The sequence below is a fragment of the Dermacentor andersoni genome, chromosome 10 (assembly GCF_023375885.2).
Source record: "Dermacentor andersoni chromosome 10, qqDerAnde1_hic_scaffold, whole genome shotgun sequence".
Lineage (NCBI taxonomy): Eukaryota > Metazoa > Arthropoda > Arachnida > Ixodida > Ixodidae > Dermacentor > Dermacentor andersoni.
In genome coordinates, this window is record NC_092823.1 from 53,208,938 (window position 1) to 53,231,645 (window position 22,708).

The window sequence follows — 22,708 nt, forward strand, 5'->3', positions numbered from 1 at the left end:
TGCGATTAGCCAATGAGATTGCTTCTAGAACGTTCGGAAGGATAAGAATGTATTGCGTAGATGTTTCAAAAAAGAGAACCATGTCACCAAAATTCACGAAACAACTCCATAATTTCAGTCCAGCGACGACATGTCCATCATTTGCCTGATAGTGTCCTTGGCGGAGCACAAACTGACAGGAAGCACTCGAAATTCGTAGAGGTCATAAGGCGTCACTGAGGCAGTTTTCAAGCAGTCTTGTTCGTTTACCGCGATGGGCCAGTACCCGCCTTTCAAATGGAGTGACGAAAAATACAGGGCACGCCGTAGTCTTTGAAACGAGTCATCGCTACGTGGCAGCAGGTAAAAGTCTTCTCGTTTGACGCCTTTGAGCTTCCACTGGTTAGTGCAGAAGCGGAGTATTTTGTCTTTCTTTTTGACGAGAGTGACTGGAGACGACCATGAGGTGTTCGAAGCTTCGACAACCCCGATGTCGAACATGTATTGTATTGGCCTACGAAACGATTACCGTTTTACGGCTGCTGGCGTATTGGGTGGGCGTCGTGGTATCTGGCGATCCACTGTTTTGTGAATGGAGCCTGGCACACCTTAGGAGAACTCGTAAAATGCGCCCTGTATTCAAACAAGAGCTCGCATAGTGAGTGCTTTCTGGTTGTCTTTAGATAACCCGCAAATAAAGTCTGTGTGGCCCAGTGACATGTCAGCCATCCGCACTACTTCATAGGCAAATTATTCAGCGTCGGTGTCCAATCACCGCGGAAAAGGCGTCGGTGCTCTTTACTAATGCTGGCAGCAAGCAAATGAGATAGGCCGTAGCGAAGGTACATTATACTGCTAGCCGGAAAACACCTGCTGACGCAAGGTGTTATAAGTTACCTTCTGTGACTGCTTCACCATCGTGCAATCAACTAGAAGTCACTTCGACTAGGACTCTGGCTCGTGGAAGAAGGGTGAAACTGTAGGCGGAAATGCGAAGAACGTTGCAGTCAATGATTCGGTCAGGTGACAAAGTGATTAGATGCTCACGATTGTCATTAATAGCACCGTATTTTGGCAGAAAGGTAACCCCGAGAATGACGCCGTAAGAACACTCTAGTGTAACAAAGCAATATTGAACTTGCGTGCATGATCAAATAAGGCATTGCCGGACTATAAAAGTACCTAAAGGCACGTGCTTTTATGCGAATAGTTCAACCAATCAAATATGCGTTAACAATACCGTCATACTGTGTAAGAAGCGGAAAAATAGCTGTCCCGAAAAAAATATTGGAGGTGTTTGCAAATGAGCATCTGAACAATGGATGTTCACAAAGAATTTTACGCAAAATGAAATAATAACATGTATTTTAACATGACGGAACGCCAACCGCCACAACAGACAGTTGATGTCTTTTTTTTTTGTAACTGGGTGATAAAATACGTCGCAACTAGCTAACTCCCTACTCCGGCAGCCAGAAAAGCTTCCGCATATTTCCAAATAGGCGAAATGTTCAAAGTTACATATGCGGAAATGCTTCGGAATACTCGTGTCCCATTATTATACCAGTAATCTCAAATACACATCACATTTGCTTTGCTTCAACATGAAAATCGCCGAACTGGATCAAATTAGAAATTTCGATAAAAACAAAATTCGCATGACAAATTTAATGAATAATTTCACACTCCCTGTAAATGAATTATACAGTTGCCTGCAATCAGTTCTATGCAAAAACATCTGCCTGCGGTAGTTGACAATCTTAATGCTGTTCGCAACTGAACAAACCGTAAATCTTGTTGCTCCTAAAGGGGAAACAAAACTCGAATAAGGTAGTATCCTGCGCACAGTGATAAAAACAATAGCACTACAAATGAATTTCACGTTACGAAATAGTCGCAGGCTACTGGGCTATTTTCACCAGCTGTGCATAATACGAGCAACTTGCCGCATCATTTTAAAGGCATGTACACAGGACGAAATTGGGCAAACATAAAATTGTTGCGTTTAAATCTGTATAAGATATGCGCGGGCTACCTCTAAATTTTAGGCATCCGTAGTAAATTGCTCATAATTAGTGAGCGAAAGTGTGATAATTATGCAGTAGAACTAGTGTTTGCGCATTCACCACAGTTATGTGGCGGCCAAAAAAAAAAAAACATGATAAAGCCATGATAACTTGCATGAAAATTTCGCCCTCTGGCTCAATTAATTTTATCTCAATTTATTGGAAATAAATAGCATTTCTACGCACTCGAATTGTGAATGCTCGAATTGAATAGTTGCACGTGCTGTATAGGGCGGTCACTTCGGGGTTCGAAGTTTTAAGGATTCACATAGCAACAATGCGCACTAATTATTCACTCCTTACTTGCACGTTTTTCAGCATTGGGTCTGTACATGATGGGGAAGCAGCACACGCATATCTCAAAGGCAGCCCAGGGGCTAAAGGATGCCCGGACAAGCGAAAATATATTATGGCGAAATACGTGAAGCCCGAGGGAAGTTCCTTCCTTCCATTGTCTAACTGCACCCGCGATCAAGTTAAGGCTTTTCTTGAGTGAGTTATGTGCGTTTTCTTATCGTTTAATTTAAGCGTAAAATTGCATTTTTGATCTTATTCCTATTAGATATATGTGTAATACGCCGGTAAGATCTTGTATAAGTTCGCGGTATTGATAAATAAGCGAATAAAGAGTCATGACGCAAGGAACGTTAACCCCGTGCCTAACAATACGTCGGACGTACGCACTAACAATCCACTTGCATTCATAAAGGGGCCCTGGAACAGTTCAACTGCGAGAACAACTATATACACTAGAGACACGTTTCTGTCGTCGGCACCGCGATGTTGCGCAGAAAGTCCAAGGACGATAAAATCGACGTCGCGCCGTATGCAACATGTGCGAGTTCAAAGCGTGAGAGGATGAGCGGAGGATGTGGTTCAATGTCGCGCGCGCAAGGAAAGAAAGTAGGGAGGAAGCGCAGCGTGTTCCGTCGTGTGCTGGTACCAGAGGGATGTAAGCAAGGGGAAGGGCGATCTATTAAGGTGGCCGCCCGGGCCAAATCTCAAAAGCGATCTGCAATGATTGCAGTCTAAGTGCAGCGAGGGCTAATCGCACCGTGTGCGCGCTGTTCTCGCCACTCAGTTCGCATTGAAGCGAGAGGCAGCACGCTTGTCGATTCACTCGATGCTGCTGCCGTGCTTTCCACCTCCAGCGTTTTCACAGCAAGGGCTTTCCTCCTTTCCTGCCCCTATCCTCCCTCTCTCTATCTCATCTTTCTATTCCCTTTTTTCCTTCCCCCAGAGTAGGGTAGCCAACCAGACGCATTGGTTAACATCCCTGCATTCTCTCGTTATTTCCTCCTCCTTGGACAGCAAGTATGCGCGGCCATCGAGTGAGATGTGTTCGTGCTTGCTTCTGCACGCGGAACACCATACTTGGTAATTACACTAGTAAGCAAAACTTCACAAGTTTATAGGGCTGATAAAACTACTAGCCTTAGTTCGTGTAGCTATCCACTACCTTGCTGTCGCATTCGACGCTTTGTCTTTCGGGCGATATTGCGACATTTCTTTTTATTGAAGTCAAGGAATGCACTTGAAGGTAAAATAGACTGTATTAGAAAAAAAACGGCCGTGGCTTAGCTTGGGTAAGCCTGGTGATTGCGAAGCAATAGTGTGTCTTGGGTTATGCTAGTGGGTTATGCTAGTCTTGGGTTATGCTAGTGTTACGGCTTACAGTGAATCATCTAAGAGGAAGTCATCCGTCGAATCCATGTATGCCAACAAACATTTCTCTCACCAGCGTGCCCATTACAAAATCTTCCAGTATCGATTGGCCGACGGTGCGGTAACACTCCATTTTCTCCGCGTCGTAAGATACGCCCACTCGGTGCTTGCAGTAGCGTTCGTTAAAGTGCGGTAGCGTTACGCCGTAATAAATGTTGACAAGAGCGGAAGTTAGGCCGCCGTTGGTGGCTACCGCCTCGCCTCGCGACGGCGTGAGATGGGGCCCCGTTTTTACACAGCTGGTGTGACGTCACTCTAGGTCACGTGGTGTGACGTCACGCAGCGAGGTCACGCTAAAGGTCAATGGTGCCTACCACCGCCTCGCCACGGAACGGGCTGAAGTGCGACCTAAAGTAGTATTGCTTCGCAATAAAAAAAATGGTAATGACATTCAAGACTGCTTACGTGTGGGATGCGAGAGCATTAGAGTCCCTTTGGCGAGGTGTTTCTTTGAGACCGTTCTTTGCCAACGCACACTCTAGCCTGAGTTTTAATTGCGTCTCGTTGAGGGTAAATGAAAACGTGCCAAGCGACTAAGCGCGCTCGCGTTAATGTCATCGACACATTCCTTTTGCTCATCTGATGTATGTTGTACATGTCTTGTTCTGTCCTCCGGTTTCTCTGCAAGCACATCATCCTGTTTCCGCTGCATTTATCAGGACTTCACGTCGTAAGTCCTTGCCACGACACCACTTTCTCTCCTTCGTACGGGGAGGCCTTCGCTAAGCTCATATCTTCGTGCGACGGCTTGTTACCCGATAATCTTTTTGCCTAAAGACACACATACAATGATACACAACAACGCCATGACGACAATGGGATGACGTAACTGAATTGACAACGGTGATAAAACGACAGTGCGACGACGATGGCTTGATGGCGATGGCATGGCTGGAGTCCGGTTACAAAGCTGGAACGATGATGATATAGCGACCACGATTGCATCACAATGAATGCAAGACCAGTACATGACGACGACGGCATAATGAATGTTGCATGACGAAGCTAGAAGGACGGCGATCCAACGGCCACGACGCCATTATGACCACGAGGCCATACTTTGAGGCCCTAGCTAGTTGACAACTTGGAACACTGGGCCCGGCCGACAATGGCATGAAGAGAGTCAGACATCATGAAGCTGGAAAGACGACAATGGAGCGATAACGGTGACAGTACGACCAGGAACACATTCCTAGTGGCTCAAGCTGGGAGGAAGCTTAGCCACAGGGTCGGCCTAAGAGACTAGCTATCTAGCTAGCTAGCTAGATAGCTATCTAGTCTAGCTATCTATCTAGCTAGCTAGCTAGATAGCTAGACAGACAGACAGACAGACAGACAGACAGACAGACAGACAGACAGACAGACAGACAGACAGACACAGACAGACAGAGAGACAGACAGACAGACAGAGACAGACAGACAGACAGACAGACAGACAGACAGACAGACAGACAGACAGACAGACAGACAGACAGACAGACAGACAGACAGAAAGGCAGACAGAAAGTCAGAAATGTCATCATCATCATCATCATTATCAGGCTATTTTATGTCCACTGCAGAATGACAAACTCTCCCTATTGCAGTCAATGGACAAGCTCAAAACTGGTGGAGTAGTAAAAGAATGCTATTCGCATTGTAACATAAACACAGAGATAGGGGTCACAGGTGCTGTGACATAACCTGTCACAGCACCTGCAACACAGAACAATATAATGGAGACACCGATGTCTTCTTCGTCGTGGGATCGAATCCCGGCAACGGCGGCCGCATTCAGAGGGGAGCGAAATGCGAAAAAACCCGTGTACTTATATTCAGGTGCACGTTGAAGAACCCCTGGTGGTCGAAATTTCCAGAGTCCTCCACTACGGCGTGCCTCATAATCAGAAAGTGGTTTTGGCACGTTAGACCCCATTAAAAAAAAGATGTCTCCTTCATCATTTTGCTTTTCTGCTACAATATATTATTAAGCAAACATCAGCTAGCCTAAAAACAAATCCTGATACAGTTTTAGGTTTTGATTTTGTAGTGAACAATGAAACCTTTTTTTTCAGAAGTGATCGTGGCCGATGTCTTTTAACTAACGAGGCGCGACTGTGGCCGCCTCTATCCGAAGTAATCCTACGAAAGCCCATTGTGTACGGATCAAGGTATTGCAGTTACCTCTACAAGGGTACTAGTGTGGAATATCAGCCGGTAAGATGCGCAAATGTTTGCTTTCCTTTCATACTAAAAGTCTGCTTGCAATATGCCGTAAAAATATATATGAAGTTAACGGCTGCGTCATGAACTGACACTTTGAATTTCAAAAAAGAATTTTGATGTTATTTACATGAAAACTAATCAAAATTTCCCAGAAAACTGCATGAATATGAGAGTAGTGACTGTTTTACCAATTGAAACTTTTACTTTGCAATATTACCAAGCCTTAAATATTGCTTGGTTCACTCGGTTAGAATCAGGGGTTTCAGGTACATAATTCCAACAAAGAGAACACGTATTTTATTAGGTGGTGCTTTCTAGCTTCCCCTAATTCATGCTTGCCAATTTTCTCGAACAATCCGGGAAAACCCAGAATTCAGACCAATCGTACCAAGTGCACGTACGTGGCCATAAATATCCCGAAAAGCTGTCTCAACCAACCCGCTGAAAAAAATTAAACGTGTCGTGCAGCAAAGCCACATCGTAATTGCTATTGTGCGTTTTGTAGCTAGCCAGCATCAGATTTAAATCCAAGTCATTTGTTATCATGCAGTGTGGGCCTCTCTTAGTTCGCTTCAGATCTAGACATACGTGGAAGAAAAAAAGGTGTTAGGCGTAGCCAAAATGCCCGGTTGCCTTATGTCATCTTCTAATTTAAACGGGCGTGGTCTCGATGAGTGGTGGAAGGGTCAGTATAAGGGGACATAGGAGGCGTTCCAAATTTTACGTGCGGGCACACATCCTCTCCAGTAGCCATACCAGAGTCTACACGTTGAATGTCACTACTGAAATCCATACAACGCTGTTCCTGAAGTTCTTACGGCGAATAGAGCCACTTGGACAACCTCCGCAATAGGTACTGAGGCCATAATGAACTTAGAATGTATTTGTTAATATAAACCCGCGCGCAGTACTAGCAGCGATATATATAATAGTAGTACTGGCAGCAATTTAGACATATTTCTGACAGCGCTGTGATCCAGAAATTAACCTATGACATTTTCTTTTTTCTTTTGTTCATCTACCTGCTATCGCTGGCAGAATTTTGATTTTGTGGACAATGTGGCACACCCGCTACACGCAGCACATCTTGAATTACCAACTCAGGCCGTGGATTTTTGGCGCGGGAACAACTGAGAATGCGATTTTTTGTCTTTGATTTCGGAATCAGTAGTCCAATAAATTTGACGTTTACTTAGTGTATCGATTCAAATAAGTGGAAATTTCTGAAAGTTTATGTTGGATTTGCATATTAGCGCAGGTGATGGCAGAATATTAAAGCCAGCCATGCCAATATTTTTTGTACCTGAAAGAGTTGTTTATCAAAACTACGTTGTCAGCCCTCGTTCTTCCCAAAGTAAAGGTGATGTAGCGGTCCGTGCAATCACTATCAGTCCAACTGTGATAACTGCAGATCCTAAAGTTGTAACAAATACTGCATATTAAAGCCAATGAGATTTTCGGTGCCATCCCATTTACACTAGCTGGATGAAAAACCTTGGCAAGCAGAATTGATCTAGTATAAGTATTCAGGACGCAGTGGGACAAAGACTACTGTAAAGTTTAGAGGTGGAAGGGCAATGTGACAATATTACCTTGATTCAAGCAAGCTGTTCAATTTGATAGTATCAGCGTACATGATAACGTATGTCTTCTTCTAGTCCTCGTACTTAACGCTGCTCTAAGGATACTGTACAATGTGGGATTAGGCGTACCACTCCTTGCTATGCGTGCGTGCATACAACTTAGAACTTAGAAGACATAAAAGTGGTTCAGATTGTGAAGCAGGTGTACATTCTCAAACTATTCAAGCAGCATCAACAACGTGGTGTGTTCAGGATGATGCCTTGGAGGGACGGCACGACACAGCAGTAGTGGCCACCATCGCCTAGCGCGACCATCATTGCTCCAGGACAGGCTTCGATCATCAGGCGTTGTACTACGCAGTGGTTCCCTGGACTCTTAGGATCGGACAGCGGTGGTAGTGACTTTCTAGCATCTCCTGCACCACTGCGACGAATTCCTTCGTGAAGCTAACAATGCGTCCCCTCAGACAGACCTGCGGCTACGACAAGGCGAGACACGTATGGCGGATCGAGTGTTATTTAATGGTTCAGTATCGTCGTCACCGACGATGGGACCAAGAAATTCCTGAAAAAGGGCGTTCTAAGCGTCTTCCTCACTGACTCCAGTAACCGCCACAGTCGTTTGACGCACACTCCAGCTAATTTCACTGTCATCCCAGGAATCAAGATACGCCAGTTTGAGTAAAGGTTGGCAATTCTTGTCTATGAAGCTCCCCTTCTTTCTGTATGTTCAGTGAACATAGGTGCGGGTGTCACTGTGTGAACTCTCGCCCTCAACGCGGATCCTTCGGCGACTTTGGAAGCTCCGAGTGGACGAAGATGGGACTGCAGATTTCCCTGGCCTAGGAATCTAGAGAGGATAGAGAGAATAATTGGACTTTTTCAGCTCCTCACTGTGCTTCAATTCAGTCATGCTAGACTGTTGACATGTATTTTTTTCTGTTCCGCATGTAGATATTGCAAATAAACAGAGTACTCCTCGTTCTTGATGAGAACGTGTTGGTCCCTCCAACAACGTCCTTATCGTGGATGAGTCGGATCACAGTATGGGCCAGCTTTTGACATGCCCGACCCGAACTCTTACAACTCCCGAAGTAGGAAGTTGAGTTTCACCAATGATAAAAAATTGCGGAACAACACATCTTACCACGACTGTCCGACGGTAATTCATTCGCATTGAGGCAATACGGTGGCACAATGTATTGTCTCGACGAAACGAGCGACGTTTCAGGCTAGTACTGTAGCGGGACTGCTATTTCGTGCTTACCTATGAAGAATCCGTGACATCTAAAGCCACCGCTGCGTACCATGCACGTGGCTTCCGAAATGCATAGCACGCTGTTGCGTGCGAATGCTGACAAACGCGTAATGATGCAACTGGGTTGCTCACTCGCGCTTCCTTCTGAACATGCTGCGCCGTCACATGGTACTGCCGATCGCAACTGGGACCAGAAGCATGGCGCGCTGGTGCCTTCGAATGCTCAGAATAGTTTCCTCGCTTGCAGCACACTCAGTGGCACTTACTCAGCGACACAGGTAGGCAAGAGGTTCAATAAAGAGCTGCACATATCCAGTGCATCCATAGCTCGGCTCTGTAAAGCATTCAAATCAAAGAAGTTCAGTGAAAAGCCGCACATACCCTGGTTATTTGTCACGCAGCCTGCCAATGCGTCTTATCGCAGTAGTTGAGCACCCTTGTGACGTGGACTCGATTCCACCATACAGTGGAAAAATTTCAGGGATCTTTTTTTGTCGTTTTAGAGCGACACATTGCTGGTGGCAGATACCTAGTTAGCCAAGTTGGTGTCAAAGACGTTAATTGAAGAGCAGCACACACCTACTGGCATATACGCTGTGACCAAATTTGGCATCAAAAACGTTTACTGGAGACCAGTACAGACCGTGTGGTGCATATCCACTGCGACAAATCGCCGTTAAAGAGTTTAAAGAGTTTCATCAAACAGCGGTTCCTATCCAGTCACTTCTCTCCAGTCACACTCGTCGGCTCGAACGAGGTGCGTTGACGAGCTGCACGTATGCGCACATCGCCACTAGCTCAGTGATCCAAGTTTGTGCAAAGGTTGGTTTTGAACCTCCTTACTTCAGGACAGCAGTACAATGCGCTACACATTCGATCACTTACCACCTATAAACGCAGGTAGGCAAAAAAAGGCGGTTAGAAACAAACACAATGATACATTATGGCATTTACATAGCCCTCGGAAAGTGTGTGAAGTACCGGAAGAATACTAAAAACTCAAAATGATCTCAAACTACAAGAACTAGACTTCGCACGGACCCTGCTTGAACACGGCCCACGCGGAGCGCCACCGTACGTTAGTCGATTGTGTAGAAGTACACACCCTCCATCGCTTAGGTGCTCCGCTTTTCTTAGATGCGGTGCATAGGAAACGCGGTGTCCCCCCACGCCTTCATCATCATCATCATCAGCCTGGTTACGCCCACTGCAGGGCAAAGGCCTCTCCCGTACTTCTCCAACAACCCCGGTCATGTACTAATTGTGGCCATGTCGTCACTGCAAACTTCTTAATCTCATCCGCCCACCGAACTTTCTGCCTCCCCCTGCTACGCTTCCCTTCCCTTGGAATCCGGGAAAGGAGCTTACCAGCTCCTTTCCGACGAAATCGGCGACCACGGACCGCCATAACTACTGCACCGGTTGCATCAGTTGCTGGGAAGGTCCCTCCACGAATGCGAGCCAGCTTCCAATTCACGTGGAGCTGTTCTTGCGGTTCCTCCCACAGTCCACACGCATGGTGCTGGCGGGTTTTGACGAGACGAGTCTCGATCCGTTAGCTGCACTCGCTGACCGTATATGCGACTGCTTGTCTGCGGCACAGCTACCTATTGCCGCTGCGAGATTCTCAGAGCGAGGAGACCCATTCTTGCGCTGGAGAAAACAATCGACCACCTAATCAGTTCACTGGAGAAGCTGACGACAGGCGGCAACACTGGCGACCAACTTCGGCGCAACCATTTGCCTTCACAGTCTCGAAGCGCACCTAGAGACTCGCCGCTGCAGTTGCGTTGGTATCACCGTCGCTTTCGCGAAGAAGCAAGTCGCCGCACCCAGCCCTGGTCGTGGACGGGAAACGCTCCGGCTAGTCACTAATGGTGGCATGCGACATTGGCCCTCGCGCAAGCCGCCTATTCTTCGTAGTCGGCCGCCTCACCGGCAGCCCCCTCCTCGTCGACATAGGAGCCGAGCTGTCTGTCGTTCATAGCACGGCAGCAGATCGTCAACGCGGCAAGTCCACACCCGTACCACACGCAGTGGAAACTGCCATTGCATCGTAAGGGCTCCGGTCAGTAACGCCAGACGTCGTACTCCGGCGCTTGCAGAGATGGGTGTTTGTGATCACCGAAGTCAGCCTTGCCATACTGGGAACGAACTTCCTCAGCCATTTCAACCTTGATGAGAGTGTTCGCAATGACCTCTAAAGAATAACGTGACATCACTTGATGTACTTGGCCTGCAGTCCAAAGTCACCTCATCTGGCATCCGTACGTTTGGGCCGGTCTAAACGTACGACAACATGCTTGCGGAGTACTCTCAACTCACGAAGCCCAGAAACGATGCGCTGCCCGTGAAACCTATAGGAGGGACGCACCATATCACCGCTACTGGCCCACCTGTCCCCTCGCGGCCACAGAAGCTCGCTGGACGGACGTTGGACGTCACCGGCTGTGAGTTTGAACAGATGCTTTAGCTCGGCATTATTCAGCCTTACTGCAGCAATTCGCCTTCACTTCTCCATTAGGTTCCAAAGCAGGATAGTGGCGACTGGCCGCTTTGTGGTGATTACCGAGCTTTGAAAGCCGTCACTACTCCGTATCAATATCCCCTTCCCCACATACATGACTTCGGCGCTCGTCTCGCTGGAACAAAAATATACAGCAAGATCAATTCGATGAGTGCTTAGCACTAAATTCCTGTTGAACCCAGGGACATTACGAAGAGAGCTAACCTACAGCATTTGGCCTCCTTGAGTTTCTCCGTATGCCTTACAGTTAAGCTTTTCAGTGATCCATGAACAAGGTTGCTCGCGGATTTCCGTTCATTTTCGTCTACCCTGACGACATTCTCATGGCATGTCGCACAGACGACAAGCACAGAGAGCACGTCTACCTTCTATTTGAGCGACTGGATGAGCACAGCCTTGGCCTAAAGCCTCAGAAATCCATTTTCCGAGTGGAAGCCCTGGATTTTCTCGGCCATCGAATTTTCCTTAAGGCATCAAGCCATTGTTGTCACGCGTGTGGACAATCGGAGATTTCCCCTCTCCAACTTCCTTCCAAAAGTTCTGCTGGCTTCTTGGGGTCATAAATTATCACAGGCACTTCATACCATCCTGTGCACTTACTTACCTGCAGTGTCGCTTTTTCAAAAAAACGCCTACTTTTCACAGGTCGTCGGAGCATGAACACTGCTTTGACGAAGCCAAAACGCAGTTGGCTACTGCAGTGTTGCTGATTCATCCATTGGCCGACGCCCTAACTCACCCTGTGGTAGACGCGTCGAGCAAGGCAGTGAGTGGAGTGCTACAGCAGCATGGTGGCGCGGACTGCAGGCCGCTGGACTTCTTCTCAAAGCGCCTCAAGCCCCAGATCCTCGCTATAGCAGCTTCGCGAGAGAGATGTTGGCCATCTATTGCGCTGTCAAGCCCTTCCGTTTTTTTTTGTTGAACGCTATAGCTTTTACATTCTGACCGACCACAAACCGTCAATCTTTATTTTTAAGAATAACAGTCCCTCGTACTCAGAACGTGAGCCTTGGTAACTTTCTTCATCTCCAAATTTTCTACGGGGTTCCGCCATATCTCAAGAACCCAAAAACAGGCAGCTAACGTACTGTCGCGGGTCAGTGCTGTGCCTGCTGGCCTTGTGGATTTACAAGCTCTAGCTTCCACCCAGCAATACGACTCCGAGCTGCGCCAATGGCGGGAAAAAGACTCATCGCTCCAGCCTGCAGAGGTGCCACTTTCCTGCACAACATTGGTCACGTGCGCCACATCGCAACCAGCTCCTCGCCGGTTCATGCCCCACCAGTTTTGACGGCCAGTATTCGATCCACTGCAAGGGCTAAGCCATCCCGGCATCAGAGCGACACAGAAGCTTATCCAAGACCGCTTCATTTTGCCAGGAATCAACAAAGGCGCTCTAAGCTTGGCAAGAAGCTACCAAGCCTGTCAAGTATGAAAATGACCGGGAACATGCGTTGAGCGGTGCAGCCGTTTCGTGCCCCAGAGAGCCCTTTCGATGACGCGTATTTAGACTTGGTGGGCCCTCTTTCTTCCGGCCAAGACTTCTGGTACCCCATCAAGTGCGTCGACCGGTTCTCAAGGTGGCCTGAGGCGACGCCTCTACAAAACATCAGGGCCGCAACAGTGACGAAAGAATTTGTTGCTACGTGGGTGTCGCGGTACGGTTGTCCTTTAGAATTGTTGGGTCAGTAGGTATTCTCGAAGCTCGCTTTTTTTCTGCCCTGACGAGACTACTTGGTATGCGCCTTCGTAACACCATGGCTCACCACCCACAGAGCAACTGCATGGTCGAGTGTCTTCACCGACAACTGAAGGGATAACGGACCGCCATGCTCGACATACAGCACTGGGCGGAAGGGATACCTCTAGTACTTTGGGGCTGCGAACAACTCTCAAGGATTACTTCGGAGTAAGCGCAGCCCAGATGTTCTATGGATCAACAATGCGAGTTCCAAGCCAGTTTTTCGGCACCCAACACGGCACTTGGCCAGCTTCAACCTACACCTCCACGAATCGTTCCGGGCAGCCTGTGTTTAGTTTCCCGGCAGTGGACACAACCGCGCACCAGCATGTGTTTCGGCGGCGCGACTTTATCCAGCCAGCATTAGCTCCTTTATATGAAGGCCCCTTTCGTGTGGTTTCGCGCTCAGAGAAGCTTGAAGATTGGCGTACAGGGCAAAGAAGAGACGGTGTCATGTGACCACGTGAAACCAGCCAACCTTGAAAATTAACGCTTAATTCCTTCCGCCATTCACACCTAAGCTTCCGGCATTCTAGGGGGAGGGGATTGTAGCAACCGTCTGTCACTATACGTTGTCCCCCGCTTATGGGAAGTTCAGTTACCTCGCCTGGTCTCCACGTGGAGATCATTGCCCCGTGCCCCTTCTTGGAGGTCAGATTGCTCCCCAAAAAGGGCGCTACCACATTCACTCGGCAAGCCTGCTTTTACTGTAGAATAATGCCAGTCGACTCTCCGTTCTCGATCTGTGAAAACCTGTGTTACCTGCCTCCGCTAATCCGCGCTCCCAAGAAAACTGTGAGCGCATGCTGCCCGAGGCGCGTACAATGTGGCGGATCAAAGCTGTTGCTTGAGCAAAGAAAAGTGAAATCGCGGACCAAGCAGCCGGGTAATGGCTGGATAAGTTTACCACAACAGTCACGCATTGACATGAACGGCGTCTCAGTCACGATGGTCGGTGAAAAGCAGCATAACAAGCATGTAGCAGAAGAACTGAATGCGGGAACAGTTGTTACTGATTCGTGCTATCGGTTGACCAAAAATTAGAAGACCAGAGTACAAGTAACGTTTGACAAGAGCACAAAGCCTCAAATGACAGTTTTAATAAAGAAATGAAAACTTGCACTGGAAACGTACCACCAATAATTGTTTCCTTGTGTAAAATTCTGTTCCTTCAATAAAAAAAAAGGAGCTGATATAGTGCTCTGATGTCTTCCTTCCATTGCCATTTCATGTGTGCATAGTGTCTGCAACAGATAATGTGCTGGTAGGTAATTATGCTTTCCCGTATGGAATGCAACGCGAATATCATCGATGACACTTGCGAAAAGTGACATCTGCGATTGGCAAGAAGCAACCAAGCAGCTTTGTAACGACGAATCAAGTTAGGCTTCACGCAAGAGAAAGGGCTCAATAGGAATGTTGATTGGTTAGATCAATTATGTACAAAAGGGCGGGGCTAAAACATCTCGCAAACTTGTGAAAGAGTCCGCAGGACTTTAGGCACGTCGCAACTGCTGCTATAAACAGAGCAGACACAATTTCAGCTTACCTTTCAACGAGTTATAGTTTGGTTCAATGGTAAACGATGTGTTATATAAAATTTCTCTAGTGTGCTGGAAATTTTCATTTAGCAATAATAAATTCTTTGTGCGCCAAAAGATGTTGATTACAATTTAGGTGTGCAGCACATGTTGTTGTTGGTGCGGCAAGATTGTCAGGATAGCCTTTGAACAAAAAATAACGCATTGCCATTTACGTAAAAGTATCTTCGCGAAGTCGCGGGGGCCTCCTAAGGGGATTTATGTCTGCTTTCTAGTATTACAGCGATCAATACAGCATTGAAAAGTGCATTCTCATTTGTATAACAATTAATGAAGCTGGAGAAAGAGTACACAACATGCATCAAGCGCCAGACTACTTGGACTGTCGCGTCGATGGTGGCCCACCGAAGGTAAGATGAATAGGCGAAGCATACACCTAGGAAGACCAAATAACAGTGTTTTTGGCTGACCAAATTCATGTAAACACGTACGCAGATGGTACAGGTGATATCTCAAAGAAAGCATTCCAATAACAAATAAATATGTACGCATTTGCACACCATACGCGCTACAACGTAATACTGTTTCATTCTATTAGTATTCCTTTCTTTGGAAGTCAAAATTACTTCACCGCCAAAGTAAGCATCGGGTGCGGACGCTCAACGTTGTACGTGTTCGAGGGGCACGTAGAAATGGAAAGGGTTCTGGTGGGCCCGAGCTAGCGCAGTGAAACTAGAAAACAGGATGAGGAGATTGGAGTCGGCATCTGGGTTTGGCTCGCTTTACCTTTGCTTAGCTTGCGGTGGCTGGTCGGAAATCACACCGGCATACAACGAAAGCTTAAAAATAACGCTAAAATGGATCCTCAGTGAAGAAGAGTTGGCAGAGCGATGTCGCATGCATGCCGAAAGGGCTCGACAACGGTATACTGCCACCTAAAACTTTATTACACGCAAAGAAATCCGTTCTCCCCGGCAACTTCGAGTAGCCAGTGCCGAAGCGATTGGTAGGTAGACACCTTCTATTCCTTTCACAACGAGACAGTCGCCCCCTATCCCGAAAAACGTGCACTTTTGTGCGGCATATTATTTTATCTCTAATGAGTTCGCGTAACTTCGACGTGTTGAGTTTGCATGCTTTTGTGACGTCGCGTCACTGAAAGACGAAGTGGGCGCAGTGCGAAAATTTTTGACCAATCGCTGAGGGCTAATGACCAAAAAGTTCTAAAATAAACAATGGTTCCTTTGTTTTTCTCGACCTAACCATGCATAATTTTTGTGTACACATCGTACCACATGGGAAGTTTTCGCAGCTTACTGACGTCGCCTCATACACGGGCAAGCCCGAAAAATGTTGAACAATCAAGGAAAGCTGATCGCAGAACCGGAATAAAAACAACTTGAAATAGCCTCACGTTATAGCACCCTTTGATACCAAAAATTATAACCAGAAAAACAAAAGCCGGCCGAGGTCGTGTAGCAGTTAAATCATTTACGAAAATCATTTACGAAATGAAAATTGTTCTAAACAATGAATTTCACGTGCATACAGCTGCACAGTGTATTACGAAATAAGAATGATAGAGAAAATAAATATAATATTGACAAAAAGGGCGGGAAGAAAATTGCATAGCACCAGTGAACTAAACGCTTAAGAAAAGATTTTGCCATAATTTCAAATATCTTCGCAACTCGCCGTTTTCTGTTTGCGAAGCAGAAACCACTACAGTATGAAAAAGTGGTTTCAGAATAAAAGGTAGGTTTCCGAAGATTGTTTCGAATAGTTTGTAAAGCAAATGCCGTTATATGCGCACAAGTTTTGATAGCGGTAGATTAGGATGACAAGCACGTGACACTAATGGTTTTTAAAGGGATGCATAATTAACGTCGTGGCTTCGTCTGTATGCTACAATTTACAAATGGAACATCTTAGCACATAGATGTATTCGTTAGAGTCGCACTCCAAGTTTTCTTCATTTGATTCATAAATTGGTGGGAGTGCTTTGGCAATACAAGATGCTTTCTTGCGTGCAAAAAGCCTGCAGAGTGCTTTTTCCGAAGTTGACAGCCTGTTGGTTAAGTAATCCTTAGCGAGATTATATTAGAATACACTGCAAATTATTGCAAGGACTGAAAATTACCTCTACATGTTCAGCAAAGATTACTTTTTGGCGAAGTTTGAGTTTCCGCCTTATCGGTGCATCTTTTATAATGCTTAGGCCGGAAAGTTGAAGTTCTAAGATGGAAGACGAGAGAGACGCAAGCGTCACTTTCAACAATGGTTTATTAGAAAAGGGATCACAGGGTTATATACCAAGGAAGTCCGCTTCCACTCCACCCTGTGAAAGTGAATGTACAGCGAAGCTTGTGCGCACGTTAGACGTGTACCAGCTCCCTAAATGACGCTATGACGTCACACAAGCACCATCACCACAAGAGACGTACGTCACACGCGCATGCACGTGCGCATAAGTGCGCCATACGTCCTCGTTATTTTAGGCCATTCGCCAAGCCCGAGAGCATCATAACGCCAAGTTAGGCCAGATGGCTGGGATTCATGGTAAGGTTCGTAACAGCGCACCCAAGACAAGGACAGCAGAAGGAATGCGCCGTGTTGTCGTTTTATTCCTTCTGTTGTCCTTGTCTTGGGTGCGCTGTTACAAGCCTTACCAGGAGTGCATCATTGAATTACGGAATGTTGAAAAGTACACTGCGTCAGAAAATGCATAATGTGCGATATACACACAAGCTGGAGGCATGCCGACCTCTGATAGTTATTCGAACATGAGAGAAAACATACATTTCTCACACAGAAATTGAAAGACAAAGCCATTTCCAGCAGCCATATGAGGTCTGTCTGAGTGGCTGCGGCCGCTAGGTGGCGATACCGTCAGCACAGCATATATCCTAATTATTTTAGGCCCTCCGCCTAGCGCGAGTGCATTATTGAAGTAATTATATTTGGAAAATTAAAATGCGTTGTTAAATTTATAAGGTACGATTTACGCACCAGCTCCAGACATGATAGCATCGGATTGTAACCTGAATATACAGCACAACATAATTCTACTACGCGGTAACTCAAACACAAACCCCTTTTCTAGCTGCCGTATTTTGGATCAGCACCCCATGAAAAATCCCCACAATCTAGAGGTTAACAGCTTCGCTGTAAACAAAGAAATGTCGGCGAAGGCATCCTTTATAGGTAAATGGCGAGTACAATGCTACTAGCAATCATCGTAGGGTTATTGCAATCTAATCAGCATAGTCCAAGTACTCCACATATTTTCCTGGTGTCCAACTATATATATGTGCCTCTATTTATTTCTCTTTGTATGTATGCTTGTATCAAACCGTTTCCCGCCAATCTTTATCGGAGCTAAATAAACGCAGTGTTATATTGCCCACGCGACGAAATGAAGGAGCACTAAACGCGTTGTAGCCGATCGCGTACATACACTTTCATACGCATTTAATGACACCACAGTAAAAGCAGGCTTAGCGGGAGGGATAGCGCTAGCTTTCAGATATCACACGCTGGAAAGGAGAATGCTCAGTGGCGTAAACGGTGGCGTTTGGTTATATCTAATACGGCAAATTATTTCGGTATCTTTCCACCATATTCAAATAAACGCAGCTTCGTGAGGTTCTTAAAGCGGTATGTTATCTTGTTTGTCCTTGTAACGGTTTCCGGCGCACGGGACGTCAAAATAGACAACGACCTGCAAGATACATTCATAATGCTACCACACGATACCCAAGTCCACATCGAATGCACATAAACCCGGATCAATGTCCTAGTTACAATGATCGGTGTAGCGACGGCAGTAGCGGGGACCGGCGTCCGGCATACGATCTACGCCGACATTATCTTGTTGGTGGCCGGCGGCACAGACGCCAGCATCGAGCAACAGCTGCAAGTGGTGGTTACCGCCATCGCGCAGCACCTTGACGGCACCGGCCTAATGTGCTCGCCCGCCAAGTCCGAGCTGTTCGTCTTCACACCGCCACGAGGGAGACATAAATGCGCTCCCCCTCGGGAGTGCGATCACATGAAGATCGTGACTGCATCGAGGCAACGCATACCCGAAGTTCCCAAGATCAAGGTCCTGGGCCTGCTGCTAAACAAGAGCGCCCGCAACGACGAGACAATCAGCAAGCTTACCACCAAGGCAATGGACGCCATCCGGCTCTTACACCGAGTCTGGACACGTCGGGTAGGCATGCGTGAAGACAGTTTCGTCAGTCACATCAGTCACATATCAGTCACATCGCCTACGTTGCGGCCTACCCCAACTGGCAGGTCAGTGACAGGACCAATATCAACTCGCTGATCAGACGGAATTACAAGACGGCGCTGGGCTTAATGGAGCCCACGAGTATGGCTCGGCGGCTGCAGATCGGCGTCCATAACACCCTAGAAGAAATAGCCGAGGTGCAGCTCACCGCGCAAATGGAGCGCCTCGCTACCACCAAGATGGGCCGCAGTATACTGACGTCCCTGGGTTACAACCCCCAAGCTCCCAGCCAACAACCGTGCGAGATCACAGACGAGGCGTGGGCCCACATTTACGCGGACCCCATGCCGAAGAACATGCAACCAGAGTACTACCAAGAACGGCGGCAGGCGCGAGCCAAAGCCCTCACCGAACAACACGCCCAAGACCCGCACGCCTGGTACCTGGACGCAGCGGAATACAAGCGGGAAGGCTTCGCGTCAGTGGTCGTTGCGGAGGCTACCGGCACCAAGACAACGGCAGCGAGCATGAGGTGCACGGACGCCACAGACACTGTGGGAATTGCCATCGCTCTGGCGATCTCCAAGGCCGAGTGTCGCATGGTGCTCAGCGACTCCAGGGACGCCATGCGCAGCTTTGCCAATGAGCGAGTATGCGCGCCGGCAGCCGCCATCAACGGCAAGATCCAGCTCCGAGACCGCGGCAGCACCGTCCGGTAGCACCGTCCGGCGCACGCCGGCGAGCGTGCATGCTCACCGAACCACAACGAGACGGCCCATTCGGCGGCGCGAGCGCTTACCCTCTGCGCCCCCGAGAGTGACCGTTTCGTGTGGTGGTTCGAAACCAAGGACCGAGTGATGAGTTATTCCGAAGTTACCAAGTGTTACCGCTTAGCTCGACGGACAATGCTGCCTCCCCACGGGGCACTCAGTCGGAAGGAGGCCGTCATCCTAAGGCAGATACAGACCGGGTCACTCCTGGCCCCGTCAATGCTACACGTGCTTCACCAAGAACTCTACCCGAGTAGTGTGCGGTGTTTGTGCCGTGGGTGCGGCGGACTAATGGCACATCATGTGGGACTGTGTCAGGTTCCCGACCGAAGCTACTTCCAGGACATACACGCCCGAACTTAAATGTGCAGTACAGTCTACAGACAAGGACACTCAACTATGGGCCATCCAGCAGACCCGGGGTGCGCCTGAAAAGCACAAGCCTCGCGACCAACCACAAACGGGCCGAATGTGGTAGTGCAGAGTAGGGCATAACCCCGGTTTGACGCTTGGTCAATGTCATGACGCGTTAAACCGTCGGTTGTAGGCATTTTATTAAAGTTATTTTCATCCTATCCTAAATCACTGTTTCAACGCTCCTGATGTATTCAAAAGTAGAAAAAAAAACGCGTGCGGGCTTTTCCGCCAGTCGCAATTTTCGTTATGATCTCCCGCGCTGCAAACAGCGTTGCATGATTGGGTGCTGTGATCCTGCACCAATGCGGTTTCATTATTCCTGATACGGTGCGCGTCTGGTTACATACACCGCGGAAATACACCGTTTCCATCCCTGCTTGGCACATTTGATGTGATGTACCGTTCGGGCGAATTATCTGGTTTACAGCAGATGTGATATGTTTGGTAGCTAATATAATTCGCTTCACTGGCATTCATGTGAAAATAACTAGTGTCCAGCTGCTACTCGTGCGCATCAAAGAACGTGTTCATTTCAGGTAACTCAATTGGTAAATTACCCAAAACAGTCCAATAGTTTTATCGTTGCGCATCAATTATCGTATATGATTTCCAGCATTACACGGTGGTATGTTGAAATACTGAAAATGCCGCCAAGCTTCCTATGTCACTCCTTTGGAGTGCTTTGGAGTGCTGCCTGCACATAATTTTCCCGAACCCCTCCATGTCCCTTATTACAATTCTTGGATGTTGTTTGTATTCTTTGGAAACTTACCCCAGTTAGTGGTAGGTCTCTATGTTTCCGTGTATATAATTCTTCACCTAAACTGTTTCTGGCGGCTTGAGGCCCTGGATAGTCCATGGTCGAATGGGTACAGTACTGGGTCACTCTGCCGAGGGAATCGAGCTCAAAAGAAAATGTCGGAATAATTTCGGTCCCTCCATATGTGAATCTAGGTATGTGAGCCTGTCTCAATGAATCAATGCACCTCTCTGACCTTTGGACACTGGGTTTGTAGCACCGGGTATGCACCGCTCTGCAAGGAACCGATTATACGCCAGCTTGGGTGATGAACATCTTTGACTATAGCTTTCGTCACTGAGCATGTTTCAATATGTATGTGCTGCTCTTCAAGCTACGTTGCCTAGCGAGCACTTTCGGTTTGCCGTGCCCTCGGCAAGATGGTGTATGACACTTTGCTGCAAGTCGATCGACAGCACTTGATGTTTTTTTTACTGAGAGTAATCTGAGTTTGTGTACCTACTATGTGTAAGAAAACGAATATAGGTGTAGGCGAGTTATAACTTGAACAAATTTATTGAACAAAGGCTCTGGCTTGTCCCGGTGTGAGGCTTAAAACTCCTCTTAATATTGCGTTCTCTTTTTCAGGTCTGCATTTCCCAGATTTGCATGGATGTTCCAAAAAAACCACCGCCATTGCACGAGTGGTTAATGACTCGTGCAAGTACTGAGTTCCAGGTATCTGATGACCTGTATAAATAAAGTGCGGATAAAAAGTGGCCCCTTCAGGCGGCCCCATGTCATCGGCCTATACATGTTTTGTTTTGTGTGCTGCATAAGACAGTTCATAATGTTCTTTTGAATTTTACAGGGTAATAAAGATACATACCACAGCAAAAACAGTTTGTCAGCGTGTTGCAAAGGTTACTTGACACGTTACCAACACGCTGCGAATGAATTCTTCAAAGGTATAACTGTGTGCTGCCTTTAGAGCCCTTATAATCTCCTAATGTAACGTTGTTGACGAGCACATTAAGGGTAATTACTACGTTAGCGCCTGCTATATGTAACTGTAATTTTATTGTTATTGTTGCGGGAAATGAGCTATAAGATTTATCGTTTTAAAAAAGTAAGTTAACGTTTACGATCTTTGTTGCATGGGGAATATTTCTAGTACGGCGGCCGCAAAGTGTTCATCAAGCGAGGATATTTGACAGTCCTCTAGGCTCTAAACGGCGATGATTGAATACAAGTGTGCTAGATGATAGTGGATAGCGCACCCCATCGACACACAAATATATCTTGCCAATGCGATGAACATCTGTAGCGAGTGAGCAAGCTAAAATCAACGAAAAGTAGAACCACTGCGGTCTCACCGGGGTACCTTGCGGAGCGGACTCAGTGCTTGCAACCGGGTGGTCCATCCATCACACAGTCATTGTGCCGGCGTGCTGTTGCTTTGACTAAAGGGCCACCGGGATTTCGAAGGGTGCTCTTAAAGGTCACGTATCCTGATCCTATTACCGGGCCACTGCGAGGAATATTGTCCGCACCATGACATATACAGGCTTTTAACGTAGGTGCCAATCGACCCAATAGTTAGACACTTATCGAAAGCATTAGACGCTTTCACGCGCTTGAAATTGCTCAAAAAATTCTTTGCTTTCCTAAAAAACCATGCAATCACATATATAGGTGGCTTTCTTTCTGTCTAGCGTACCTCAGTACGTGTTCTTCAAATGTTAGCGATCCTCCACTTCCAGTGTAACATCTTAATTGCCTCAAGGAGTAATCTGAAGTCCCCGTCATGTTGTTGCGATTGCAACTATATGGACACTTCAAGTGAATTTTCACCATCGTCGTTGCCGTCACTGTCCACGTCAGTGTTGTCATCCCGGCCCGCCTATAATTAGTTTGCTT

The 22,708-nt window shown here is 47.2% G+C and overlaps 1 long non-coding RNA gene across 1 annotated transcript; it reads left to right on the top strand.

Moving 5' to 3' along the window:
- Positions 1-1,737: 1,737 nt before the first annotated feature.
- LOC129388284 (uncharacterized) lies at positions 1,738-21,672 on the top strand. Its single transcript, XR_011890787.1, has 3 exons — positions 1,738-2,537; positions 5,825-5,966; positions 21,437-21,672. It is a non-coding gene; the product is annotated as an uncharacterized lncRNA (long non-coding RNA).
- Positions 21,673-22,708: the final 1,036 nt, after the last annotated feature.